At 45.3% G+C, this 17626-nt stretch overlaps 1 pseudogene; it reads right to left on the bottom strand.

The window, feature by feature from the left end:
* Positions 1-433: 433 nt before the first annotated feature.
* On the bottom strand, positions 434-17287 carry LOC135533865 (smoothelin-like protein 2; annotated as a pseudogene).
* Between the last annotated feature and the right edge of the window lie 339 nt (positions 17288-17626).

Here is a 17626-nt window from a genome sequence, read left to right on the forward strand (position 1 = left end):
TAGGAAAGATCAATGTTATTCATTTCTCCACAACACAATAGTCGTAGTCACCAACTCAGATCTGGCCACTCTGGTACCAATGTTACATCATTGATCCTGGCACCTTTCTTTAAATTTACACCTTTCATTTGCATTGTCTCCTAAAGTATGTCTTTCAGGTGTTTTGCTAGCTTCATGCTTAATAAACACTGTTTTATAGATCTTGTTCTATTTCTTTTATGATATGCATCCATATCATACCACTAGAAAATAACCAGCATTTGGCTCCGGAGTCAAAAAATATCTTTGTAAAACTACCAATACTGAAAAATAAATCTAAAACCATATGAATTCAAATAGAATTCTACAGGCACAAATGTCATATACAGTTATCAAGATTTGAACAAAGTAGGAGTAGTGCTTTGGTTTGCTGACGACATGAGTCAATGTAACTGGTGATGATAGGGGTGCTCATCTCTGCATGGGAGTGTCATTCAAACTTCTTGAGGTGGTTGTAGAGGGACTGGACGTAGGTGAAAATACACATAGGGTCTGGTCTGCTACCCATCACCATCATATCCTCCACCTCTATGAGACGCACACAGTCGGCTTGCCCCCTGGAGAGAGAAGGAGAGAGAGAAGGAGAGAAAAAAAGCCATGAACCAATAATTAAAAATAACGTTTCCAATAGATCTATATTATGATACCGTAATCCACAGAGCAGTCCCAGGATCACATGTGCACACACACACACACACTTACTCTGCTGTGGTGAAGGCCACTTCAAAGTTGTGTTTATGATTGGCAGGGTTCAGTGTGTTGTAGTCAAACACCAGGGGAAAAAGGAGGACCAGGGCAGCTAATGCCATCCCATCACACCAGCTGGACGAGAAGTTGTGGATGTCTATGTTCTGGTGGGTGAGAGAATGGTAGGAGCCAAATGCAGTGTTACTTCCATGGGAAAACAGTTAAAAACATGTGCATTCCTATACATTGACTAACTAAGGGCCAAATTTGAGAGCAGATCCTCTATTAACATAAATGCATGAATAACACACATGGTCCAGTTACGAACCAAAGTGAATGGTATCAGAATATGGAGCCTCCTATGGTGTCTAAAGTCCTGGCAAGGACTGGGATGGACTACTCGCTGGAAACCAGAACCAAAGTGAATGGTATCAGAATATGGAGCCTCCTATGGTGTCTAAAGTCCTGGCAAGGACTGGGATGAATGGACTACTTATGGTGTCTAAAGTCCTGGAAACCAGAAACCAGAACCAAATCTCACGTTTGCTAACTAACATGTATATCACATTGTGAACAGTCCGTCACGAGGGACGAAGGCCGGACTCACCTGGTAGCCAATGGTTCTGGAGTGGCACCATTCCAGGAGCATTGCCTTGATGTTGCTGGCGCTGTTGGAACTCTGGAGAGTGCTGCAGTTTGGGTTTGGGTCCTGCAGCCTTGAACCTGCAGAGTGGAACATGGAGGTGTTCAGTTGTTTGTGGCTGTGTAGCTCAGTTGGTGAGAACATAGTACCAGCAACATCAAGGTCATGGGTTCATGTATGCACCTGTTGTGCTGTAAGTCGCTTAGTTTGCGTTGTTTGCTAAGGGGCATATACACAGGACCCAACAGTCTGACATGTCACACAATAACTATGTTACTATCCAACTAGTGACAGATTTTCATGCAAATATTCTAAAATCTGCATGTAGAATTTTCCTGCGAATATTCTAAAATCTGCATGAAGAAAACATGCACATTTTCCCATCCGTGGTGTGTTTCCACCAAACAGATTTGTTGTGGATGACGTAGTGCACACAAAATTGACTTTTTCCTTTAGTTTTCATTTACCAAATAAAAATCTAAAATTTCAATGCGTTTCATTTTCTTACTCAACAGATAGTTATGTAAAAAAACTTTTGCGTTAAATAGCGAACGTGCCCACTCTAGTCTTGGCACGTGCGCTCCAGCCAACAGCTCACAGATTGTGTGGGTAGGCTAGTCTACATGATGAGATTATTATGGATAAGAGCAAGAATATCAAGAATATCAAGCTCATCACTGTGCACTTTCACCACCCTGTGAAGTTCATAACTAAATTTAATCTGGAGCCTAATAAACTGCATAATTTCCCCAAGTCATAGTGGGGGGGACCACACACACCAAGTCATAGTGGGAGGACCACACACCAAGTCATAGTGGGAGGACCACACACACCAAGTCATAGTGGGAGGACCACACACACCAAGTCATAGTGGGAGGACCACACACACCAAGTCATAGTGAGGACCACACACCAAGTCATAGTGGGAGGACCACACACACCAAGTCATAGTGGGAGGACCACACACACCAAGTCATAGTGGGAGGACCACACACAAGTCATAGTGGGAGGACCACACACCAAGTCATAGTGGAGGACCACACACCAAGTCATAGTGGGAGGACCACACACACCAAGTCATAGTGGGAGGACCACACCAAGTCATAGTGGGAGGACCACACACACCAAGTCATAGTGGGAGGACCACACACCAAGTCATAGTGGGAGGACCACACCACGTCATAGTGGGAGGACCACACACCAAGTCATAGTGGGAGGACCACACACACCAAGTCATAGTGGGAGGACCACACACACCACCACACCAAGTCATAGTGGGAGGACCCACACACATAGTGGAGACCACACACCCAAGTCATAGTGGGGGACCACACACACCAAGTCATAGTGGGAGGACCACACACACCAAGTCATAATGGGAGGACCACACACACCAAGTCATAGTGGGAGGACACACACCAAGTCATAGTGGGAGGACCACACATACCAAGTCATAGTGGGAGGACCACACATACCAAGTCATAGTGGAGGACCACACACACCAAGTCATATGGTTAATGACCAAGTCATAGTGGGATAACCACACACCAAGTCATAGTGGGAGGACCACACACACCAAGTCATAGTGGGAGGACCACACACACCAAGTCATAGTGGGAGAACTGCAACAGTGATAATATACATGTAGTAAAGGGTTGGGGAACCACATACACATGGTTAATGACAGTGGGATACCATATACATGTAGTATAGTGGGAGGGATGGGGATCATATAACATGGTTAATGGCAGTGATAATATACATGTAGTAAAGGGTTGGGGAACATATAACATGGTTAACGACAGTGATAATATACATGTAGTAAAGCAAGTCATAGTGGGAGGACCACACACACCAAGTCATAGTGGGAGGACCACACATGGTCATAGTGGAGGACCACACACACCAAGTCATAGTGGGAGGACCACAATACCCAAGTCATAGTGGGAGGTACCAAGTCATAGTGGGAGGACCACACACCAAGTCATAGTGGGAGGACCACACACCAAGTCATAGTGGGAGGACCACAACCAAGTCATAGTGGGAGGACCACACAAAGTCATAGTGGGAGGACCACACATAAGTCATGTGGAGGACCACACCAAGTTAGTGGCAGGACCACACACCAAGTCATAGTGGGAGGACCACACACCAAGTCATAGTAGTCATGTGGGAGGACCACACACCAAGTCATAGTGGGAGGACCACATATAAGTCATAGTGGGAGGACCACACACCAAGTCATAGTGGGAGGAGTCATAGTGGGAGGACCACACACCAAGTCATAGTGGGAGGACCACACACACCAAGTCATAGTGGGGGGACCACACACACCAAGTCATAGTGGGAGGACCACACACCAAGGCATAATGGGAGGACCACACACACCAAGTCATAGTGGGAGGACCACACAATAATATACATGTAGTAAAGGGTTGGGGAACATATAACATGGTTAATGACAGTGATAATATACATGTAGTAAAGGGATGGGGAACATATAACATGGTTAATGACAGTGATAATATACATGTAGTAAAGGGTTGGGGAACATATAACATGGTTAATGACAGTGATAATATACATGTAGTAAAGGGATGGGGATCATATAACATGGTTAATGGCAGTGATAATATACATGTAGTAAAGGGTTGGGGAACATATAACATGGTTAACGACAGTGATAATATACATGTAGTAAAGGGTTGGGGATCATATAACATGGTTAATGACAGTGATAATATACATGTAGTAAAGGGTTGGGGAACATATAACATGGTTAATGACAGTGATAATATACATGTAGTAAAGGGTTGGGGAACATATAACATGGTTAATGACAGTGATAATATACATGTAGTAAAGGGTTGGGGAACATATAACATGGTTAATGACAGTGATAATATACATGTAGTAAAGGGTTGGGGAACATATAACATGGTTAATGACAGTGATAATATACATGTAGTAAAGGGTTGGGGAATATATAACATGGTTAATGACAGTGATAATATACATGTAGTAAAGGGTTAGGGGAACATATAACATGGTTAATGACAGTGATAATATACATGTAGTAAAGGGTTGGGGAACATATAACATGGTTAATGACAGTGATAATATACATGTAGTAAAGGGTTGGGGAACATATAACATGGTTAATGACAGTGATAATATACATGTAGTAAAGGGTTGGGGAACATATAACATGGTTAATGACAGTGATAATACATGTAGTAAAGGGTTGGGGAACATATAACATGGTTAATGACAGTGATAATATACATGTAGTAAAGGGTTGGGGGAACATATAACATGGTTAATGACAGTGATAATATACATGTAGTAAAGGGTTGGGGAACATATAACATGGTTAATGACAGTGATAATATACATGTAGTAAAGGGTTGGGGAACATATAACATGGTTAATGACAGTGATAATATACATGTAGTAAAGGGTTGGGGAACATATAACATGGTTAATGACAGTGATAATATACATGTAGTAAAGGGTTGGGGAACATATAACATGGTTAATGACAGTGATAATATACATGTAGTAAAGGGTTGGGAACATATAACATGGTTAATGACAGTGATAATACATGTAGTAAAGGGTTGGGGAACATATAACATGGAACAGTGATAATATACATAGTAAAGGGTTGGGGAACATATAACATGGTTGACAGTGATAATATACATGTAGTAAAGGGTTGGGGAACATATAACATGGTTAATGACAGTGATAATATACATGTAGTAAAGGGTTGGGAACATATAACATGGTTAATGACAGTGATAATATACATGTAGTAAAGGGAACATATAACATGGTTAATGACAGTGAACATGTAGTAGGGTTAACATGGTTAATGACAGTGATAATATACATGTAGTAGGGTAGGGAAACATATAACATGGTTAATGACAGTGATAATATACATGTAGTAAAAGGGTTGGGGAACATAACATGGTTAATGACAGTGATAATATACATGTAGGAAAGGTTGGGGAACATATAACATGGTTAATGACAGTGATAATATACATGTAGTAAAGGGTTGGGGAACATATAACATGGTTAATGACAGTGATAATATACATGTAGTAAAGGGTTGGGGAACATATAACATGGTTAATGACAGTGATAACATGTAGTAAAGGGTAGTCATAGGTTAAACATATAACATGGTTAATGACAGTGATAATGTACATGTAGTAAAGGGTTGGGGAATATATAACATGGTTAATGACAGTGATAATATACATGTAGTAAAGGGTTGGGGAACATATAACATGGTTAATGACAGTGATAATATACATGTAGTAAAGGGTTGGGGAACATATAACATGGTTAATGACAGTGATAATATACATGTAGTAAAGGGTTGGGGAACATATAACATGGTTAATGACAGTGATAATATACATGTAGTAAAGGGTTGGGGATCATATAACATGGTTAATGACAGTGATAATATACATCTGGTAAAGGGTTGGGAACATATAACATGGTTAATGACAGTGATAATATACATGTAGTAAAGGGTTGGGAACATATAACATGGTTAATGACAGTGATAATATACATGTAGTAAAGGGTTGGGGAACATATAACATGGTTAATGACAGTGATAATGTACATGTAGTAAAGGGTTGGGGAACATATGGTTAATGACAGTGATAATATACATGTGTAAAGGGTTGGGGAACATATAACATGTTAATAGTAAAGGGTTGGGGAACATATAACTTGGCTTTAACAATTATCCAATAGGAAGTAATAGTTAGCTCAGGTGGGCAAGAGAGACAATGGGTGAATCCAGGGTGACTGACTGTGCCTACCGTACCTGCCACACTCGTAGGCCAAACTTTCAAACAGAGACCGTTTGCCCTGCATCCCGAGGTTGCGAGGCAGCGTTTGTGACCCCTGCAGCTTCCGCTCCCCACCACCCCCAAACTTGTCCGGACCACCAAGCCTGTCCAGAATGCCAAACTTGTCCGGACTACCAAACTTGTCCAGGCTCCTATAGATTATGTAACAATTTACATAATTGCACTTTTATAGTATGTAATAGTATGTTTCTAGTATGTTAAATACTGACCTGTCTGTGCCAGGGGGAGGCACTTTCCTGGGTGGTAGGAGTTTTTCTGAGAGCGAGAAACAGACAGACGGAGGGGTGGGGGAAAGAGAGAGAGAGGACAATGCTAACCTGACAACGAAGAAAAGACTAGAGAGGCAAAGGCAAAAAAAGAACACAATGAAGAGCAGAAGACTACTATGCTATGCCTGGAGACCAGCTCCTACTTTTACCTGTGGTTGCTGTGAAGCTCATGCTCCGGGGTAAGACTCGCTGCCTTAACTGCATGTAAAGAAGGAAGGGAAAGAAACTGGCATAGAGCTGGAGGTCAGACAAAGAAATGGGAAAGAACAGAGACGGGAAAGATGAAAGATACTGTAGCAGTGAGAGAGAGAAGTCCTTGTGTCCCTGTGGTACTCACCACGTTCACTACGTTTGGAAGGAAATTCTCCTGATGCTTTGGGTTTGGTCTCCTCAAATACTGATTGTCTAGGTGTTTTGGGGGCAGGAGATGGAGGGACTGCAGGAGACTGAGATTGGGCAGCAGAAGACTGACTTGGGGCTAAAGAAGACCTGGTTGGGGCTGCAGGAGACTGAGTTGGGGCGTCAGGGGCCCAAGATGGGGTGGCAGGGGACTGAGTTGGGGCTGGTGCAGTTGGTACCTCGGGGCTAGTTTTGCTCATGGCACTGACAGAGGCATAGGACGGGGCCAGAAACACAGGGGTGGGGTGCTCTTGCTGAGCTGCATGACTGCTGACTGGTGACCTCACTTCCTGATGTTGTCTAGGCAAAGTCTCTGCTTTGGTGAGAATAGACAGAAGAGGAGAAAATGTTAGCTGGTAGGGTTTAGCTAGAATGCAAAAATTAGGTTTGGACGAGAGGGTGACATCAGGTCAGATGGACCGTGTCAATCAGACCTGGGTTCAAACAGTATTAATTTTCTTTCAAATGCTTTATCTTTGCTATTTGAAATTGGACAGGTTTCAACGAGTGTGGCTGACAGACACATAAAATATATAAATTGTTACACAATCTCGGGCAAAATGCTGATCTTTAAGCAAAATGATTATGCATCTGATCCTTGTAATAGGCCTGGAGGGGTAAATGTATGTATTTGCACAGGGTCTCTCTCTTTAATGCTGGTGCTGAAACAACCAAGACAAGTCCACAAAGTCAGCCATGGATATGTTCCTTAATTTAACTTTAGATTCTTCAGAGCACAACTTAAAGAGATATTCAATTTTGAATTAACTACAAAATCACCCAGAAGGGCTGCATGCAAGTTAAGGAAACAAAAATGTAATTTGGGTGAACTATCCCTTAAAGAATAGAGAGCTGAGTCCGGTCCATGTTCCACTCACCGGGACTAAACAGAACATCAAGTGCTGTTTTGGGAGTGGTGAAGTCTGCTATTGGATAGGCAGGACACTTTTGGGCCAAAGCAGGAGATTGTGCTGGCGGTTTGGGGCGAGTGGGGGAGTCCGTTTTGGTCATGGCAGTGCAGGGAAGATGAGGATTGCCGAATGACGAGCCCTCTGATATGTTAGGAGTGTACATACAGTAAGAGGAAAGGTGAGAGTCAAAGAAGGAAGAAAATTGTGTAAAAAGATGTCTTGCAAAATTGTCCACAGCCTGGAAACAAGTATGTTACATGTATTTTACTCACCAGATTTATACAAATAATCCGATTTTGCTTTGGGTGAGGTGACATCTACTAATGAATGACCAGCAGACTTCTGTTCTTTGTCATGTCCATTCTCCAACACAGCAGCAACATTTTTCTCTTCCATTTGGTCAACAACCTTTTGTCCCTAAATAAGAGAAACAGAACACTAAGGTGCCCATTATTACACTCGAGGCAATCTAAAATACCATAAAACAAACCTGTACAATAAATGTAAGTTGCATCAGAAACAGTAATCAAATCAAGCTTCATTGGCACAGCACATTTCTATATATTTATAACACAACAAACATAAGAGGATAAAAAAACGAAAGAATAAAAACTGATTGACTAAAAGCAACCTAATGAAAAGCTCAGCTAAAAAGGAGTTTTTTTCAGATTTATTTGAAACATGTCCACAGATTAGGCCCCTCAGGTTCTCTGGCAGGCTGTTCCAGAAGGCTGGGACTATAGTAACAAAGGCTGTCTCTACATGTCTCTTGGCCCCCTCAGGTTCTCCTGGCAGGCTGTTCCAGAGGCTGGGGCTATAGTAACTAAAGGTTGCCTCTCCATGCCTCTGTGGTCTGGGCTTTGGGAGTTACAAGGCCAGTACCAGAGGACCTGAAGGACTAACTTGGTGCATCATTTAAAGCATGTCTGACATGCATTGGGGTGTAACAATCATGGAATTGATTTAAAACCAAAAGAGGAATCTCAACATGAATTGAAAACTCACAGGAAAAAGATCAGTGCACCCACCACTCCAATCTGTCCAGAAGGACATCATGGTCAATAGTGTCAAATCCAGCACTTAAATCCAAGAGTACAAGGACAGAGAGCTGTTATAAATGATGCGGACACGGCTCATGGCCCTGTACCATTTCACTGACACCGCCCAAAATGGTCCAGAATTGCCGGGGCCGGTTTATGGTCCCTGTCCACCCCTGAGTTGCATCCATCCAGAAAGAAGAATCTGATGGTCCCAGGAATCCTCCATCTAAAACCGTTCCAATCTTTATCAGAGTTTTCCTTGATATGTGTTTAGAATCAGTGCAGGCGTCTTGTCTTATCACTTGTTCAATCCTGATAAAGGTTCTCAGCTCAGCTGACTGCCTCAGTGTCTGTATCTAAGTACAGGTCTGTGCTTGCCTTAGTGACTCTGGTTCTCTCTGGCTCGCTCTGTCTAGCTGTATCTGAAGTTTGAGATCTCCTGCACTCTACTCATCCTCTGTCTATCTCTACCCTCCTCCGTGAGGAGTGGATGATCTCGATCACAACCACTGGATGGATATGTGACAAATGCTCTTTCAAACTTGTTTGAATTTCATAACAGCAGAGCAACACAACCGTAATGTCTTTATGACATGGCCGTTATTGGCTGCAGTACCAAACCCATATGCAGGGACCATTGGTGTTAGCCATAGATCCACCATAGTAAGACTGTGTGTGTGTGTGTGTTCAAGTGCAGCACTACCCTCGTGGCAGACGGCCTTGGCTTCGTGCAGCCAGTCCAAACACCCCACTCCCGGAGGGAACCAGCAACTTATCAAAGGCCAAACTAACTGGACTCTGCTACAGGCTCAAAATGTCACCAGGAGCATAGCCTTAGAATCTAGCATAGCCTTAAACGTCCAGATTAGCAAATTGAAAACGGGGTCCAACTTGTGGAAACAAACGAAGAGCAGCTTTAGGTCTTTTAGGTGTCCCAAAGAAAAAACAGCCATTTTGACTCCCCTTGACAATAACAAAATTGGACATTTGGTCTGGAAATGGTATTATTCTTACTGGTCTTTGGGTCTCCATAAGTCCCCATTGTGACTCTGGTCTTTAGTGGCACTGGGGCTCAAAGCGTGGCTCTAACTGACAGGTGTGGAGAGACCAGGCTTAAATCCTGAAGCTATTTTGTATTTGTAATCAATCCCCCACTCCTCTTAGATCCTAGCATAGCCCCAAAAGGGGCCTTTTGAGATCAAGAGTTAGCATTGGAACGGTTTGGCTTTCCCAATACTATCATTCAGTGCCAGAGCTCCGTACTTCAGAGCCTGCTGGACTGGCAGTCTCTCCTGCTATCCCCCATGGCTGTGTCTGCCAGCGATAGAGCCACAATGAGAGCCCAGTCAAGACCACTGGCTCTACTTCAGAGCCTGCTGGACTGGCAGTCTCTGCTATCCCCCATGGCTGTGTCTGCCAGCGATAGAGCCACAATGAGAGCCCAGTCAAGACCACTGGCTCTACTTCAGAGCCTGCTGGACTGGCAGTCTCTCCTGCTATCCCCCATGGCTGCGTCTGCCAGCGATAGAGCCACAATGAGAGCCCAGTCAAGTCATAAACTCATAGCAGGGGAACAGCAGAGGCTGTGGGATTAGCAGTAGCAATGATCTGTGTGCAACTCGTACAGTATATCACAAAAGTGAGTACACCCCTCACATTTTTGTAAATATTTGAGTATATCTTTTCATGACAACACTGAAGAAATGACACTTTGCTACAATGTAAAATAGTGAGTGTACAGCTTGTATAACAGTGTAAATTTGCTGTCCCCCTCAAAATAACTCAACACACAGCCATTAATGTCTAAAACCGCTGGCAACAAAAGTGAGAACACCCCTAAGTGTGTTTTGTTACATTACAGCCATATTCTAAAATGGGATTAAATACATTGTTTTCCTCATCAATCTACACACACACCATAATAACAAAGCAAAAACAGGTTGTTAGACATTTTTGCAAATGTATTAAAAATAAAAAACAGATACCTTATTTACATAACCCTTTGCTATGAGATTGAAAATTGAGCTCAGGTGCATCCTGTTGTCATTGATCATCCTTGAGATGTTTCTGCAACTTGTTTGGAGTCCACCTGTGGTAATTTCAATTGATTGGACATGATTTGGCAAGGCACACACCTGTCTATATAAGGTCTTACAGTTGACAGTGCATGTCAGAGAAAAGCCAAGCCATGAGGTCGAAAGAATTGTCCGTAGAGCTCCGAGACCGATTTCTGCAAAATTGGAGGTCCCCAAGACCAGTGGCCTCCATCATACTTAAATGGCAGAAGTTTGGAACTGTAATGCTCTGGGTGTGGAGTCAGACGCAGGAAACAGAGAATGCTGTGCTCTTTAATGCACAAACGCACCACAGGGTGCTCACAACAATAACGGCCCCAAACACAGGGGACCAAAAATGTACAACTGAAATATACGACCAACATTATTTGTATTTAATCAATTTTACAATATGGCTGTAATGTAACAAAATGTGGAAAAAGAGGTCTGAATACTTTCAGAATGCATTGTACATGCAGTGGTGTAAAGTACTTAAGTAGTACTTTAAAGTATTTTATTTAAGTAGTTTTTGGGGGGGTATCTGTACTTTACTATTTATGGTTTTGCCAAATTTTACATTACTACATTCCTGAAGAAAATAATGTACTTTTTACCCCATACATTTTTCCTGATACCCAAAAGTACTTGTTACATTTTGACAGGAAAATCTAAATTTCACACACACTGAATAATTTTGCACTCCCAATTTTTCCGTTTTTGATTTGTTAAAAAGTTTGAAATATCCAATAAATGTCGTTCCACTTCAATGATTGTGTCCCACTTGTTGATTCTTCACAAAAAATACAGTTTTATATCTTTATGTTTGAAGCCTGAAATGTGGCAAAAGGTCGCAAAGTTCAAGGGGGCCGAATACTTTCGCAAGGCACTGTATGTCCGTCTCTTCTTCCAGCCTTTCTCTCTGTGACATTTTTATATTATATGATTCAGGTAACGTAACGCAATTAACCTGCTAGCTAGCCAGCTAGCCCCCGAATAGCAGCACTGTAGAAACTATTACACTCGACGGAACGACTTGATTAGTGTAGCGTCAACATCGCAGCCACTACCAGCTAGCCTACTCCAGCAGTACTGTATCATTTCAATCATTTTAGTCAATAAGATTCTTGCTACGTAAGCTTAACTTTCTGAACATTCGAGACGTGTAGTCCACTTGTCATTCCAATCTCCTTTGCATTAGCGTAGCCTCTTCTGTACCTGTTAACTATGTGTCTATCTATCCCTGTTCTCTCCTCTCTGCACAGACCATACAACGCCCACACCGCGTGGCCGCGCCACCCTAATCTGGTGGTCCCAGCGCACGACCCACGTGGAGTTCTGGTCTCCGGTAGCCTCTGGGCCGCCGATCTCGGCCAACAAGGCAGAGTTCATCTCAGCCTATGCCTCCCTCCAGTCCCTCGACTTCCTGGCACTGACGGAAACATGGATCACCACAGATAACACTGCTACTCCTACTGCTCTCTCTCTTCGTCCGCCCACGTGTTCTCGCACACCTGGAGAGCTTCTGGTCAGCGGGGTGGTGGCACTGGATCCTCATCTCTCCCAAGTGGTCATCTCTCTCCCCTTACCCATCTATCTATCGCCTCCTTTGAATTCCATGCTGTCACAGTTACCAGCCCTTTCAAGCTTAACATCCTTATCATTTATCGCCCTCCAGGTTCCCTCGGAGAGTTCATCAATGAGCTTGATGCCTTGATAAGCTCCTTTCCTGAGGACGGCTCACCTCTCACAGTCCTGGGCCGACTTTAACCTCCCCACGTCTACCTTTGACTCATTCCCTCTGCCTCCTTCTTTCCACTCCTCTCCTCTTTTGACCTCACCCTCTCACCTTCCCCCTACTCACAAGGCAGGCAATACGCTCGACCTCATCTTTACTAGATGCTGTTCTTCCACTAACCTCACTGCAACTCCCCTCCAAGTCTCCGACCACTACCTTGTATCCTTTTCCTCTCGCTCTCATCCAACACTTCCCACACTGCCCCTACCGGATGGTATCGCGCCCGTCCCAACCTTCGCTCTCTCTCCCCCGCTACTCTTTCCTCTTCCATCCTATCATCTCTTCCCTCTGCCTCATACCTTCTCCAACCTTTCTCCTGACTCTGCCTCCTCAACCCTCCTCACTTCCTTTCTGCATCCTTTGACTCTCTATGTCCCCTATCCTCCAGGCCGGCTCGGTCCTCCCTCCCGCTCCGTGGCTCGATGACTCATTGCGAGCTCACAGAACAGAGCTCCGGGCAGCCGAGCGGAAATGGAGGAAAACTCGCCTCCCTGACCTGGCATCCTTTCACTCCCTCCTCTCTACATTTTCCTCCTCTGTCTCTGCTGCTAAAGCCACTTTCTACCACTCTAAATTCCAAGCATCTGCCTCTAACCCTAGGAAGCTCTTTGCCACCTTCTCCTCCCTCCTGAATCCTCCCTCCCCCTCCCCCCCCCCTCCTCCCTCTCTGCAGATGACTTCGGTCAACCATTTTGAAAAGAAGGTCGACGACATCCGATCCTCGTTTGCTAAGTCAAACGACACCGCTGGTTCTGCTCACACTGCCCTACCCTGTGCTCTGACCTCTTTCTCCCTCTCTCTCCAGATGAAATCTCGCTTCTTGTGACGGCCGGTCGCCCAACAACCTGCCCGCTCGCACCCTATCCCCTCCTCTCTTCTCCAGACCATTTCCGGGGACCTTCTCCCTTACCTCACTCGCTCATCAACTCATCCCTGACCGCTGGCTACGTCCCTTCCGTCTTCAAGAGAGCGAGAGTTGCACCCTTCTGAAAAAACCTACACTCGATCCCTCCGATGTCAACAACTACAGACCAGTATCCCTTCTTTCTTTTCTCTCCAAAACTCTTGAACGTGCCGTCCTTGGCCAGCTCTCCCGCTATCTCTCTCAGAATGACCTTCTGGATCCAAATCAGTCAGGTTTCAAGACTAGTCATTCAACTGAGACTGCTCTTTCTGCATCACGGAGGCGCTCCGCACTGCTAAAGCTAACTCTCTCTCCTCTGCTCTCATCCTTCTAGACCTATCGGCTGCCTTGATACTGTGAACCATCAGATCCTCCTCTCCACCCTCTCCGAGTTGGGCATCTCCGGCCGGCCCACGCTTGATTGCGGCCCTACCTGACAGGTCGCTCCTACCAGGTGGCGTGGCGAGAATCTGTCTCCGCCACGCGCTCACCACTGGTGTCCCCAGGGCTCTGTTCTAGGCCCTCTCCTATTCTCGCTATACACCAAGTCACTTGGCTCTGTCATAACCTCACATGGTCTCTCCTATCATTGCTATGCAGACGACACACAATTAATCTTCTCCTTTCCCCCTTCTGATGACCAGGTGGCGAATCGCATCTGCATGTCTGGCAGACATATCAGTGTGGATGACGGATCACCACCTCAAGCTGAACCTCGGCAAGACGGAGCTGCTCTTCCTCCCGGGGAAGGACTGCCCGTTCCATGATCTCGCCATCACGGTTGACAACTCCATTGTGTCCTCCTCCCAGAGCGCTAAGAACCTTGGCGTGATCCTGACAACACCCTGTCGTTCTCAACCAACATCATGGCGGTGGCCCGTTCCTGTAGGTTCATGCTCTACAACATCCGCAGAGTACGACCCTGCCTCACACAGGAAGCGGCGCAGGTCCTAATCCAGGCACTTGTCATCTCCCGGCCTGATTACTGCAACCGCTGTTGGCTGGGCTCCTGCCTGTGCCATTAAACCCCTACAACTCATCCAGAACGCCCGCAGCCCGTCTGGTGTTCAACCTTCCCAAGTTCTCTCACGTCACTCCCGCTCCTCCGCTCTCTCCACTGGCTTCCAGTTGAAGCTCGCATCCGCTACAAGACCATGGTGCTTGCCTACGGAGCTGTGAGGGGAACGGCACCGCAGTACCCTCCAGGCTCTGATCAGGCCCTACACCAAGCAAGGGCACTGCGTTCATCCACCTCTGGCCTGCTCGCGCTCCCTACCATTGAGGAAGTACAGTTCCCGCCAGCCCAGTCAAAACTGTTCGCTGCTCTGGCCCCCCAATGGTGGAACAAACTCCCTCACGACGCCAGGACAGCGGAGTCAATCACCACCTTCCGGAGACACCTGAAACCCCACCTCTTCAAGGAATACCTAGGATAGGATAAGTAATCCTTCTCACCACCCCCCCCTTAATGATTTAGATGCACTATTGTAAAGTGGCTGTCCCACTGGATGTCAGAAGGTGAATTCATTAATTTGTAAGTCGCTCTGGATAAGAGCGTCTGCTAAATGACTTAAATGTAATGTAAATGTAGAGAGGATGGGTAGCTTGCCCTTGTCCCATTACTGCCTAACGCAATTAGGGTTCACAGTGAAGCTGCAGAAATGCTGTAAAACCTATTGTTATTCTTAGATCATTTTTCCCTTGACATGGTGATATAACTCCAAGCATAGATTGGTTAACTCTTTTTTGTAAACTAAATCACATCACTGCAACCTTAGATGACTGCAACAGAGCAGTTGGTGCCACTATCGATGTCATTGGCACCATAGGATACTAGAGCAATAACTATCAATCAAGTGGACTTTGTCTCACGCAAATTAATGTTAGATGAGATACAAATTATGCAGATTAACAATGTGAAATATTGTGATTAGTACATCTGTATAATCACATATTGTTGCCCTGTTATGTGGTCTGAACGTAGTGAAAAGTGGATATTTTATTCTGCAAAATGAGAAACCGGAAGTCCTGCCACTTGCACAGTCAGTGTATTACAGCTGTGAAAGTGTATTGAAGTATTTTGGAACGCTAACGTGGATTGTACCAATTAAGATTTATATCAGCATGGTAATGCTTTCACAGATGGCACATACAGGAAGATAGTTCCTACATGATAGAGTCCTTGCTTTGTTATCCAACTGATCTTGTGTCCTTTCGGGTATCCTCTAAACCGAATATATTGCTGCTCACAGCTATATTTCATTAGTACCGACGAGAGCTTTAGAGTGAATGACCAGGGGTAACACTTTCCCCGGCTGAGAGACAACAGATTTACAACTTAGCACTGTCTCAATCTCTCTTTCGCACGCACGCACGCACGCACGCACGCACGCACGCACGCACGCACGCACGCACGCACGCACACACACACACACACACACACACACACACACACACACACACACACACACGAGCGAGAGGCTTTCAGTTCTCCCAGATGACATTCCATTGCATTCTACCAAATTATACTAAAATGGGACAATATCTTCTCCAGCAACAAGGTAATACTCACATTAGACATGCTGGTATCCCCCATTGGCTCCCTGATGGAGAGAGAGGCTGATGTAGAACTAGAGGCATCAGAACCAAGACCAGAAGAACCAGACTCCGACAGTCCAGAGGGGACCGTGGTGGAGGGGCTCCCCTGGCTTATGTTCACCGTCCCCTGGGACGAAGTCATGGGGATCCATCCCCTACTGGCCCTCTCCTCGAGGGCGCTTCTGTCCACCCCTCTTCCCGTCAGACCCTCCATCAGGCAGGCCAGCACCTCCAGCTGGCTTCGGAGCTGCAGGTTCTCCTGCGTCAGCCGCTGAAGAGCCTCGGCCAGAGGTCGCTGTGCCCGGCATGCCTCGTCCACCCGCCGCTCCACACCCCGCTTGAAGGCGCTCACATCCACATGCACCTCGCGCACCGCCGCCGCCAGTGTGGCTTCGAAGTGGCCCAGTGCCTCGCACACCGTCTTGTCACACACTTTGTCCCCGGCAGCCAACACAGGTATAGAAGTGTCCATGTCCCCACTAGCAACAGTAACCCCCAGATTACAGGAAATTAAGCGGTGGATAGGTTCAATGGATGGTGGCGCCAGCTCTACTGTTCTTTCCTCCTCTTCTCCTTCTCTCCCACGGTTTGTCCTGCCTGGACTGCTCAAAGGAGGAGGTGATGAAGGGAGGGATAGATAGGTCTCCCTCTTTCTCTGCTGTTTAGTCCACAGAGAGGTCTTAGAAGGGGGAGTTTTAGGTGTTCTATAACCGTTTCCCAGCACAGTTAGAAGGGTTTTAAAGGAATGTGCATTAAGGTGGCTGCTTAGGAATCTAAGCCATTTAAGCCCAATGAAACTCCATAGAGGACAAGAGCTGTTAATTATAGGCTCCGTGGCTCTGTTCAAAAAGAGAGGAGATGCAAAATGATACCCTGCAAAATCAAGTTATCATTTGAGGAGGTAGACGTATCAACAAACCTTTCGGAGGGTACTGCTGAGTGAGAGGTCCAGTAGTGGAGCAGTTCAGTCCACACATGTGTATGTTTATATGAGTGTGTGTGTTTATGTGTAGTGCATCCACACACCTCTAATGTAATGTCATGAGACTTGCTCTGCTGTGTGTGAGTGTGTTCTGTATGCTGTGCAGCTCCTCTTTAAACCAACAGCCTCGTGAGCAGGTTCATTTTCGTATCAGGGGAATAAGGGGGAGGAGGGAGTAAGAGGGGAGGGTACAGACTTCATGAGGCACCCTGCCCTTCTTCGCACTCTGCTTGAAAAAGTGTATATGTCTGTGTGTGTGTGTCTGTAGAAAGGAGAGGGAAGTTTACATTGCCTTAATGTGCCCAATGTAAAATAAGGGAATGGCAAGCCTGAACAAGTGATTTTACATGACTGTGCCCTCAGAAAGCATTTACATACCATTGACTTTTTCCTCATAATAGTGT

The sequence above is a fragment of the Oncorhynchus masou genome, unplaced genomic scaffold (assembly GCF_036934945.1).
Source record: "Oncorhynchus masou masou isolate Uvic2021 unplaced genomic scaffold, UVic_Omas_1.1 unplaced_scaffold_2748, whole genome shotgun sequence".
NCBI classification, from domain to species: Eukaryota; Metazoa; Chordata; class Actinopteri; order Salmoniformes; family Salmonidae; genus Oncorhynchus; species Oncorhynchus masou.